The 12,136-nt window shown below is 38.6% G+C and overlaps 1 protein-coding gene and 1 pseudogene across 1 annotated transcript in view; both read right to left on the bottom strand.

The window, feature by feature from the left end:
- C3H4orf17 (chromosome 3 C4orf17 homolog) overlaps nucleotides 1-11,135 on the bottom strand; it is a 205,483-nt gene extending 194,348 nt beyond the window's left edge. Inside the window, exon 1 of the mRNA XM_037830316.1 lies at nucleotides 11,062-11,135. The gene's annotated coding sequence lies outside the window, so the exon portion shown is untranslated. The remainder of the gene's footprint in view (nucleotides 1-11,061) is intronic.
- On the bottom strand, nucleotides 531-919 carry LOC119529691 (annotated as a pseudogene).
- Nucleotides 11,136-12,136: the final 1,001 nt, after the last annotated feature.

The raw sequence follows: 12,136 nt of genomic DNA, 5'->3' as shown, positions 1-12,136 counted from the left end.
TAATACAAAAATGTGAAAGACCAAGGGGCAATCTGTTGAGACTCAGTATGTCTTATTTGCTTTGTAGTTTTGTCATTACTTTCAAAGAGCATACAGCACATGAGGCATAGTAATCATCTCCCTTATTAACCTCTCTAATTTAAAAATCCGTTGCTTGTAAAACTGGTCCAATTATCACAAACTATCATTTGCATAATTAACTACAAGTCTGTTACAAAACATTTTGTTAGTGGTATCAATAAATAAAGGAGGATGGAAATTTATTAAAAAAATGGGATTTGTTAAGCTTGCCAACTCATTAGATATCATGGGCTGTGCTGCCATTTCAACTTCTAATTAGAGGTTCAATGCCTCACAGTAAAAGATTGATCAATGGAAGAAAGCAAAAACTAAATTATCTTCTAGATGCTGCAGTATTTCATTTGATAAGATAACAAAAGGATAGGAGAAAATTTAAGCAAGATTTATAAGCATTCCAACTTTTTACTCAGGAATTCTACACTGTGTTCCATTTGAGGATGCTCACTTCTTCAGCAATGTTCCCATTGTCGTCCAAAAGCCTTAGTACAGGGTCTGAACCGCGAACATACTTGATTTGTAGTCCTCTGAATAGTTGGGTTTATCATAGACTTCAAGAATAGCTCCTGCATACAGCTTTTTGGTTTCAAATTGTGCTTCTTCCTGACAGCATCCTCTGCAGTCAGGATCCAGCTGAAGCAGGTTAAACTGTCCAAGAAGATCACAAGAGCTGCAGAGCAAGTTGCTGGAGAAGCCTAACTCTCTGCATGCTTCCGATGAAAACTTTGCCCCAAAGGCAGATACCGCTTGATGCACCGTCTACCAGTAACCTCAGTCCAAACGCTGGCCGAAACCACCCACTTGACCCAGCAGCCATGGCCACCATCTTCCGTAGGTCTCTGTCTGCCCAGAGGTCCCCTCAGCTAGGGGCGTCCACTCCAGAGCCTGACCCCAAACAAGCTGCTAAACACCGCTGCCATCAAATATCTCACTCTGAAGAGATGTGTATTACCTAAAGGCATATCAAATCTTAGACGTGACCAAATATAAAGACGATCCCAGGGCCCCTCCGATAACACAAATCAGGCACTTTCCTAAACTCCCCAAATCTGTGCAGTTTTGGGCTCCTTCCTTTCATTCACTACATTCTGTCAAGCAGCCAAGAAACCCCCTAGAGTAAACTCTTAATGTGAATGCAGACTTTTTGAAAAGTCTCCTGAATTATAAGTAACATACGATGAACTACATGTAAAGTGTATAATTAGATCACTACATATATAACAATGAATAAGGTAAACATATCCGTTACCTCCAAAATATTTCCTTGTGCCCTTTAAGAATAACCACTGATCCTTTTTTTTTTTCTTTTATTATAGAGTTTCCTTGTACCTAATGTGTATCCTTTAATATCTCCTGTACCGCAGGTCTGATGGTGCTGAATTCTTTCAGCCTTGGCATGCTGAAAATAGTCTTTATTTTGCTGATGTTTTTGAAAAATATTTTCACAGCTTACAGAATTCTAGATTGACAGGTGTTTTCCTTCAAGGCTTTAAAGTTGTTATTCCAGTCTCTTCTGTCTGGCATTGTTTCCAAAAAGAAATCTGCTGTCTTGTTTATCTTTGTTTTTCTGCACATAACAAGTCTTTTCTTTATCACTGATATTGAACAATGTGCTGATCATGTGCCTTGCTGTAATAGTCTTCATGTTTCTTATGCTTTTGGTTCATGGAGCTTCTTGGAATTGTGGCTTCATAGTTTTCATCAAGTATGGAAAATTATAATCATTATTTCCATTATTTCTTCAAATATATTTTCTTTTCCTCCCCCTATTTTTTCCCAAGACTACAATTACACATATATCATGCCTCTTGAAGTTGTCCCACCACTCACTAATGTTTTCTTCATTTTTTATTCTGTGTTTAATTTTGGACACTTTCTGTTGTTTTCAAATTCACTAATCTTTTCAGGTCTCATACTTCTTTTCCTTGAACTCAGATCTGAATGATATTTATGTGACCATCTTGATTTTTTGCCCTGCAATATACCTAAAACATAAGAGGTACTCCAATAACATAAATTGAATGAATGAATAATGTTGTCATCACCTATTTTATTTATAATCTTTATTTTGTTTAGAAGTGTCTGGGTTCTTTTTTACTCACTTGCAGATCTTTTGATGAGTATCTCAATTTTGTCTTCTACATTGCTGAATTTTCAGTAGTGTCAATTCTTGTCTTTACTACTTCCATTTTGAGGTGTTTTTTAAAAAGGTTTTTTAAATATTTTCTTTGTCAGGGTCCTCTAGGGAAACAGAACCAACAGGAGATATCTGTAAATATGCGATTTTGTGAAAGTGCCTCACACAACTGCGGAGATGCATGAGTCCAAATTCAGAAGGGCAGGCTGCAAGTTGGCAACTCCAATGAAGGTTTTCAATGAATTCTCTTGTTGGTTGGCTGAAGTGGAAATGAAATTTCTCTCTTCTGACTGCTGAAGTCACCACTTCTCCTTTTAAAGCCTTCAAATGATTGGAGTAAACATCTCTCATTGCTGAAGACATTCTCCTTAGTTGATTGTAGATATAATTAGCCATAGATTCCATCAATTTACTGGTGATTTAAGTCCACAAAATGTGCTCACAGTAACAATCAGGACAGTGCTTGCTTGAACAGACAACTGGACATCATTACCTGGCCAAGTTGACACATGAACCTAACCTTCACAATATTATTCCTCTAATTTGTTATATAAATTTCCCTTTTACTTGGATTCCACTCGAATCTCAACCTTCACCTTAGCCCACTGAATTAAAGTGCCCATTTCATGTAGGCCATACCATTTGTACCCTTGGTGAAGATCACTGAAGATACTGCTTTCTAAAATTTTAATATGTTCATCAATAAAGTTATTTTTTCTTAAATTTTGGGTTGTCAAAAATAGGATGAGTGGAAGAGTCTTTTTTCCCATTCATACGTTGGGGAGTTCCTCTTGTAGCTAAAGTTGAAGATTAATTAATGTGCACAAGTTCTAGCACAGTTTTTCCTTAAACATTATATTTTGAAATATTCAAATTCACATAGCAGAAAAATAATAGAACCCCCATACAGAGAACTGCTACATACCCCCTCCAAGATACAAAAATCCACCAATTTTACATTTGGCCACATTTTCTGTACCATTCTGTCCATCAAATCATCTAAGTAGGTAGCTAAGTAGATAGTTATTTCTTCAGTTGTCATCTAGCTAACTAGCTGCCAATTTTCTAAACAGAATAGATTGTATACATCATGCTCCTTGGTCACATAATATTTCTATGTGTATTTCCTAAGAACAAAGATATTTACTCATGTGACCACCTTAAGTACAGTTATCAAGTTCAAGAACTTGAATATTGATATGAAGCTTGCAGTCTGTATTCCAATATTTTCATATGTTCCCATAACATCCTTCTGAGTCTTTCTTCCACTGTTATATACAATCCAGGACCATGTATTGCATTTAGTTGTAATTATTTCTTTAGTTTCTTTAGTTTTCTTTTTTTTAGAACATAAACTTTGCCATCTCAATCACTGCCAAGCACATGATCTGGTGCGGTTAATCACATTCTTGATGTTGGGCTACCCTCATCACCATCAGTGTTACTCAGGGTACTCTAACAAAATAGAACCAATAGGAGATGTCTGTAAATATTGTGAAATTTTTATTAGAATTGTCTCACATGACCGTAGGGATGCACAAGTCCAAATTCTGTAGGGCAGACCACAAGCTGAGAACTCCAATGAAGGTTTTCAATAAATTCCCCAAAGTTGGCTGGCTGAAGTAGAGATGGAAATTCTTTTTTCTGACCACTGAAATCATCACTTCTCCTTTTTAAAACCTTCAGCTGATTGGATGAAACCTCTCATTGTAGAAGGCAATCTCCTCAGTTGATTGTAGATATAATCAGCCATAGATGTGATGAACTTACTGACGATTTAAGTCCACAAAATGTGCTCACAGTAACAGTCAGGTCAGTGCTTGCTTGACCAAACAACTGGACATCAAAACCTAGCCAAGTAGACATAACAACTTAACCATCAAAATCCATCCCTCGTCAATTTCACAGCTATATATGTCTCCTCAAACCACTCTTAATGTCTAAATAAAAACAGTAACAGTCATATTTTCACCTAACAATACTCAAATGTCCTGCATACAACTGGAAATGTAGTAATTCTCCCCAGAATAGGGTGTAAGTCCTTGGGTAATATTCACTCTTAAACTTAATATCCTATAACTTAAATACTATGAAATGAAGTTAATACAACTTACATCATATGATAAAAGAATAAAATAAGGAAGAAAAAGATATTTGTTTTATGTATATATGCAAACATACTCATAACCATTACATTCCTCATTTCTGTAAATGGTCACATGGTCATAGCTTGTATTTATAACTACCTTCTTCCACTACCCATTCCATGTTTCCTTTCCTCTCAGCAAGCACCTCAGCTGGCTCAGTGGTTCTTTGCTGGGAGGAGTGACACAAACCTTCATTACTGAAGTTTCTGGGCCATTGGTAGTACTGCCTGAATTTGGTTGTTGCAGTTTCCCATTGACTTCATCACAGTGCATAGTAGTAATAAGAGACACCTTAGGGGATCTCCTGTATTCTAGGCAAACTCTTCTTTACCTCCATTGTGTAGTTGCAGTCCTATTTCCTCTTCATAGTCAGGATCAATTACACCAGCCAGTACAGTAATTCCCTTCTTTGCCTGTTGTTTCAGAGGAAAGAGGAGCCAAAAGTGGCCAAATGGCAGTCTTAATTTCCGGTTCAATAGAATCATTGTTGTGTCCCCTGGTGGATGCACTCCTCCTTTTGGAACAAGACCTGTAGAACAGGAGAGCTGAAGGTTGCAGGGACAGGGAGCTAAATTTTTTCTAGTGGATCACTAGATGTAATAGTGAGTAGGGTCACTTCCATTTCTACCCCTTGATTCCTGGACCCATGAATCCTGGCTATGGCAGAAATAGTACCATAATGTGGACACTGACTAAGAGGATACACAGCCTCCTGGAGAACGTTGTCCAGCTCTGTAAGGTATCACCACCTAGTTGGCACTGTAATTAAGTCTTCAAAAGGTCATTCCATCATTTTATCAATCCAGCTACTTCATGATGATGGAAGACATGATAAGACTAGTGAATTGCATTAGTATGTGCCCATCCCCACACTTCATTTACTGTGAAGTGGGTTCCTTGATCAGAAACAATGCTGTATGGAATACCATGATGGTGGATAAAGCATTCTATGAGTAAACAGATGGCCATTTTGCCAGAAGCATTGTGTGCAGGGAAGGCAAATCCATATCCATAGTATGTGCCTATTCCAGTTAGAATAGATTGCTGTCCCTTCCATGATGGAAGTAGTCAAATGTAATCAACCTGCCACCAGATAGCAGGCTGATCATGTTGGGGAATGGTTCCATATTGGGGACTGAGTATTGGTGTCTGCTACTGGCACATTGGGCATTCAGCTGTGACTATAGCCTGGTCATCCTTGGTGAGTGGATGTCCATGTTGCTGACTCATGTATAACCTCCATTCCTAACACCATGGTCACTTAGTTCATGAACCCATTGGGCAATGACAGGAGTGGCTGGGAAAGAGGCTGAATGTTACATCAGAATGGTCATCTTATCCATTTGATTATTAATATCTTCCTCTGCTGAAGTCACCCTCTTGTGAACATTCATGTGGGACACAATTATCTTCATGTTTTTTGCTCACTCAGAAAGGTCTATCCACATTCCTCTTCCCCAGACTTCCTTGTCACCAGTTCTCCAATCATGTTCCTTCTAAGTCTGTGACCATCCAGCCAAACCATTAGCAACAGCCCATGAATCAGTATACAAATGCACCTCTGACCATTTCTCTTTCCAAGCAAAATGACCAGGTACACTGCTCAGAGTTTTGCCCACTGGGAGGACTGTCCTTCAGGGATGTCCCAGAGAAGGGCTATATTACTGCAGGTGTCCACTTTCAGGTGGTACATATGTATCATGAAGAACCATCTGCAAAGCAGGTCCAAATCTTCTCTTCCTCAGTCAGTGGATCATAAGGAATGCCCCAAGAGGCCATAGCTGTGGGCTGGGAAAGAGAAGGTAATGTGGAGGTTTGGGAACCAGAAACATTTGGCCACTTCCTCATGTGACTTATTTGTGCCTTCAGGACCTGCTTAAGCCCTATCTTATATATACCACTTCCATCTTATGATGGAGTGCTGTTGTGCATGCCTAACTTTATGGCCTGGCAGGTCAGACAAAACCCAGTTCAAAACGGGCACCATGGATAAGAATTCAGTCTCTACTGATGCCCAGTAGCAGGCCAAAAGATGTTTCTTAAAAGGAGAGTAGTTATCTGCAGAACATGGTGTGCTGGTTTGGATGTATTATGTCCCCCAAAATGCCATTATCTTTGAGGCAATCTTGTGTGGGAGGATGTATTAGTGTTGATTAGATTGTAATTCTTTGATTGAGTGTTTCCATGGAGATGCGACCCACCCAACTGTGGGTGATAACTTGGATTGGATAATTACCATGGAGGGGTGGCCCTGCCCATTCAGCATGGGCCTTGATTAGTTTACTAGAGCACTATATATGCTCAGACAGGAGGAGCGAGCTTGCTACAGCCAAGAAGGATGCTTTAAGAATGCACAGGAGCTGAAAGAGGAACTGCAGTTTACAGAGACATTTTGGGCACAGCCTTTGAAAGCAGACTTTTGTTCCGGAGAAGCTAAGAGAGGACAAATGCCCCAAGAGCAACTAGAGTGGCATTTTGGAGAGAAGCTGAAGCCTAGAGAGGAATGTCCTGGGAGAAAGCCATTTTGAAAGCAGAACTTGGAGCAGATGCCAGCCATGTGCCTTCCCAGCTAACAGAGGTTTTCTGGACGTCATTGGCCATCCTCCAGTGAAGGTACCCAATTACTGATGCATTACCTTGGACACTTTATGGCCTTAAGACTGTAACTGTGCAACCAAATAAACCCTTTATAAAAGCCAATCCAATTTCTGGTGTTTTGCAATCTGGCAGCATTAGCAAACTGGAACACAGGGCAAAGCTTTGCTCCAAAATCCTAAGATTCTGCATTATGATTCTTTTATAGGGGCCTGCCAAAGGCTCCAGGCAGCATCTCTATTTGCCACTGATGTTTACAGCACTGTTGAATCTGCTGGATCATATGGCCCAAGTGGGAAAGCAGCTTACAGAGGAGCCTGGACCTATTGCAGTCTCCTTTTGTTCCAGTCTCCACTCCAAACTAGAAGCTTTTCAGGTCACTTGGTAAATGGGCCAGAATAGCATACCCAAATGAGGAAAATGTTGTCTCTAAAATCCAAAGAGCTCAACTAGGCATCATGTCTATTTTTTTATTGTAGGAAGGGCCAGATGCAATAGCTTATCCTTCACCTTAGAAGGAATATCTTGAAATGCCCCACACCACTGAGGTGGAAGGCCTTTGAATTTTTGTAGGCTTTATCTCCCACACTCTGACTTGCAATACCTGCTAATAATTCTAGAGTATTTGCTACTTCTTGCTCAGTTCACTAGGTCCAATCAACATGATGTCATCAATATAATCAACCAGTGTGATGTCTTGTGGTAGGGAGAGATTATCAAGATCCCTGCGAACTGTATCATGACATAGGGCTAAGGTAGGATAGTGAAGGTGACTTGCTAGACTTGCCAGTTGAAAGCAAACTGTTTCTGGTGATCTTTCCTAACAGCAATCAAGAAAAAGTATACAGATCAATAGCTGCATACCAGGTAACATAGGATGTGTAGATTTATTCAAGCAGTGATACTCATTTGGAATAGCAGCTGCAATTGGAGTCACCACTTGGTTGAATTTACAGTAATCCATTATCATCCTCCAAGATCCGTCTGTTTTCTTCACAGGCCAAATAAGAGAGTTGAATGGGGTTGGGAATCACCATCCCTGCATCCTTCAAATCCTTGATAGTGGCACAAATATCTGCAATCCCTCCAGGAAGCCAGAATTGCTTTGGGTTTACTATTTTGCTAGGTATGGGCAGTTATAGTGGCCTCAACTTGGGCTTTCCTACCATAATTGCCCTCACTTCCACAAGTTAGGGAACTAATAATTGCTGAGTATGTCTTTTCCAATTATGCATTCCAGAACTGGGAAAGTAACCACATTGGTCTGGTACCTCTGTGAGATGGAATTAAGCTAAAACTCCATTGATTATCTAACCTCCATAAGAGCCTACACTGCTGGCATATCACAGTGATATTTTGGATCTCCTGGAATTAGTGTCACTTCTGAGCCAGTGTCTAATAATCCCTGAAATGTTTGATCATTGCTTATGGTGTATAGTGCACCTCTTTATGGGTCATATTTTCACTTCACTGTTTGGAGCCTGTTTGGACTTCAGTCTAATTATAGGTCTGGAAGAAAAATGGGGTGGTGGGGGTGGGTCATGAGAAAAATTAGAAGTGTCTTGCAAGCCAATTCCCTCAGGGTATTGCATTGCAGTTTCATCTGGTGAAACAGGATTAAGGACTTTTTGATCAGGGGATCAAGGACTGTGTATCATAAACCTAGTTACAGGTTTATGATACACAGCAGAGTTAATATCTTCAGGTCTATGTTGGATGGCAGGTTCCTCAGGGTAGACTGGAGGTTAGGAGGCTGTTTCCTCAGGGCAGACCATTACAGGTTTACCTGGCAAAGATTCAGTAGAATCTAGGATTTTAATGCCTCCACCACCATCATTATCAACATATATGTCCCTATTCCAGTTTTCAGGATCCCATTCATTCCAATCAATGCCCTTACTTTTATTGCAGACACCCTGCAAAGTTGGGAAATTTAGTTTATGTTATAATTCAGCCACTTGAAAAATAAGTCTTTAAGTCTGGTTTCAAAAATCTCAAGACTGAAGCTACATGAAATAAGATTTTCCTTCTGGGAACACATAGAAAACTTTCACATCCTTCATAGGAAATTAAAGTTGCAAATTTGAAGCCTTGAGTTCTTCTCTTTCTTTATAACTGTATCCAGCATATTTAGGAACTACCAGCCAACATCATCATACCTTTGAAGTCCAAAAACTCTGTTAAGGAGTCAAAAGCACTCTCACCCAGCACTTTGCCTCTTGAAAGCATTTGAGTCGCTGTATCCAGTGGTTATATTTTGCATATCTCTATTGCCAAATCAGGCCATGTACTATCAGTGCTTTTTTGATTATTGGGAATAGAGTCATTAGTGCATTTGAATCTAATCAGATTAGAGAACCAATTCCAAAAACCCCAGAACCAATTCAGAATCTCCTTCTTAAGATTCTGTTTCTCAAGAACCACCATTATCAAAGCTGTATTAATCAGGGTTCTCTAGGAAATAGAACCAACCAGACATAACTGTGAAAATTGTGAGATTTTTATAAGAACTATCCCTCATGACTGTGGGCTTAGGTAAGTTCAAAATTCTGTAGAGCAGGTCAAAAGCTGAGAACTCTGATGAAGCTTTTTAATGAATTTCCCAAAGTTGGCTGGCTGAAGTAGAGACAGAAAGTCTCTCCTCTGACTGCTGAAATCATCACTTCTCCTTTTGAAGTCTTCAAGTGATTGGATGAGACTTCTCTCATTATTGATGGTAATCTCCTTAATTGATTATAGATGTAATCAGCCACAGATTCAACTAACTTAAGTTCACAAAATGTGCTCACAGTAGCAATCAGACCAATGCTTGCTCTACCAATGGGACACCAAAACCTGTCCAAGTAGACACATGAACTTATCCATCACAGCATCTATTATCCAAATTTTCCCATAACCACAGATACTCTATACTCATTATTCATTAATTCCCCATTTCACCTCCCTTCTGCTCCCAGTAAACTGTACTTTATGTTCTGTTACCTTTTTGCATATCAATGTATTTAACATGAATGTCATACAGTATCTGTCCTTTTGTGTCTAACTTATTTCACTCAACATGGTGTTTTCAAAGTTCACTGATGTAGTGGCATGTATCATCACTTCATTCCTTTTTAAGGCTGCATAATATTCCATTGTGTGAATATACCATCTTTTGTATTTCCATTTATCTGCTGATGGCCATTTGGGATGCTTTCACCTTTGACTATTGTGAATAGTGATGCTCTTAAAATTGATATAAAAATATCTGTTCAAGTCCCAGCTTTCAATTATTTTAGAGGTGTGCATAGAAGTGGGATTCCTGGATCATATGGTAGCTCTATGATTTACTTTTTGAGGACCCATCAAACTGTTATCCACAGTGGCTGCACCATTTTACATTCCCACCAATAGTGTGCAAGAGTTCCGATTTCTATGTACCCTCAAGAGCACTTACTATTTTCCATTTTTTAAAAACAATAGTGATTCAAGTCGGTGTGAGGTGATATCTTATTGTGGTTCTGATTTGCATTTCCCTAATGGCTAATGTGTTGAGTGTCTTTTCAGGGGATTGTTGGCCATTTGTAAATTTTCTTTGGAGAAATAATATTCAAGTCCTTTGCTCATTTTTAAATTTGGTGGTCTTTCTGTTGTTCAGGTGTAGGCATTCTTTATGTATTCTCGATATTAAACCCTTAACAGACATGATTTCAGAATATTGTATCCCATTCTGTAGATTATCTTTTCACTTTCTTGATAATATCTCTAAAGGCACAAAAAGTTTTAATTATGATGAAGTCCTAGGACTAGACTTCCACCTGAACTGTTCCCAAACTCTTACTATGTCTATCCACATTTGCAGCCCTTTCCCTTAAGTTACTGAGCATCCCAGGATGCCATATGCTTTCTTCAGAACCCTTTCTTACTATATGTTGCATTCTATGAAAAGCATGGATGGAGAAAAGTAGTCCTTTATGTTGCAGAATCTAGTTAAGAAGAGGAGAATAATACTAATGGACAAAGACATAATTCACAATCAGTTCAAGACTGGCCAAATTTCTCAATGACATTTAGATCCCAGACCCTGAAAAAGGCACTGAAAAGAGGAATAAAATATTTCCATACCTCCTTGGCCTTGTTATGTCCCAGTCAGTACATCCTATGACTGAAAGAATGTGCTTCTAGTACAGATGGAAAATTATTCTAACTGTAGCATTCTGAATTTATGCCAATATTTTGTAATCGTTGTTGGTTTTGTTGGGTCTGATGTAGAAGGCATGGCTAGTCTCCTAACAGGTTAACTCAGTCATTGGAAATAAGGAGGCGGTAACCTAGGGAAGTAAATAAATCATTATCAGTCTCCTATACTGGTGAGATACACTGGAAAATGCAGAGTTTCTATTCCAGATCTTTCATTAACTATGTGAACTGAAAAATTGCATAACCTCAAAGGACCTCTGGTTTTAGCATTTGAAAAATGAAAAGCTTGTATTAAATGGTTCCATCCAACAGTAGAATTTTTGTAACAAAACCTTGGAGCCCAATAGAATTGTTTTTATTTCTCCTACTAATTTTTGAGTCAGAAAAGACTTATAGAACAGAGCTTCTCGAATTTCAGAAGGCAGAGGACTTAGAATTCTATGATATTTCTTATGGAATATCATGTAATGCTGACATTAAATTCAGAGAAACTAATTATATGATTCTGATCTCATAGAACATGCACATGGAAGCTGATGTCAAATCTTTAAGTTAAATTTATGGTAGAAAGAAAAAAATATTATTTTAATTATTTCCATTTCTGAATATTACTTCATGTTCTATACAATAAGCCTACACACGTATTCTTTTCAATTATCTATTTGCTTTTAGAAGGGTTCTACAGACTGACCTTATGAGTAACCTTTACTGAATATTTTTTTCATACTTTTGAGGAAGTTGTTTTATGAAGGTCAAAACATACCCTGATTTTAAATTTTGCTGATAATTCCAACCATGCAAAAACCGGCATATGAAGAGATAAGTAAACTCTGACTCAATGACTTGGGCACTCTGCCTGGTCTTAAGACTGTTTTCCTTCACTGCATAGTATTCCAAATAGTTTTTAATCCCATGAATGCAAGTTTACACATTTCTTTTCTGTCAGAGGCTTTGAAAGAAAGTTAAAATGTGCAGTATCATTCTACATGGAACATGGCCA

Source organism: Choloepus didactylus, chromosome 3 (assembly GCF_015220235.1).
Source record: "Choloepus didactylus isolate mChoDid1 chromosome 3, mChoDid1.pri, whole genome shotgun sequence".
Taxonomy (NCBI): Eukaryota; Metazoa; Chordata; class Mammalia; order Pilosa; family Megalonychidae; genus Choloepus; species Choloepus didactylus.
Note: the sequence above shows the minus strand (reverse complement) of the source record. Positions and strands in the feature narration are given on the sequence as shown.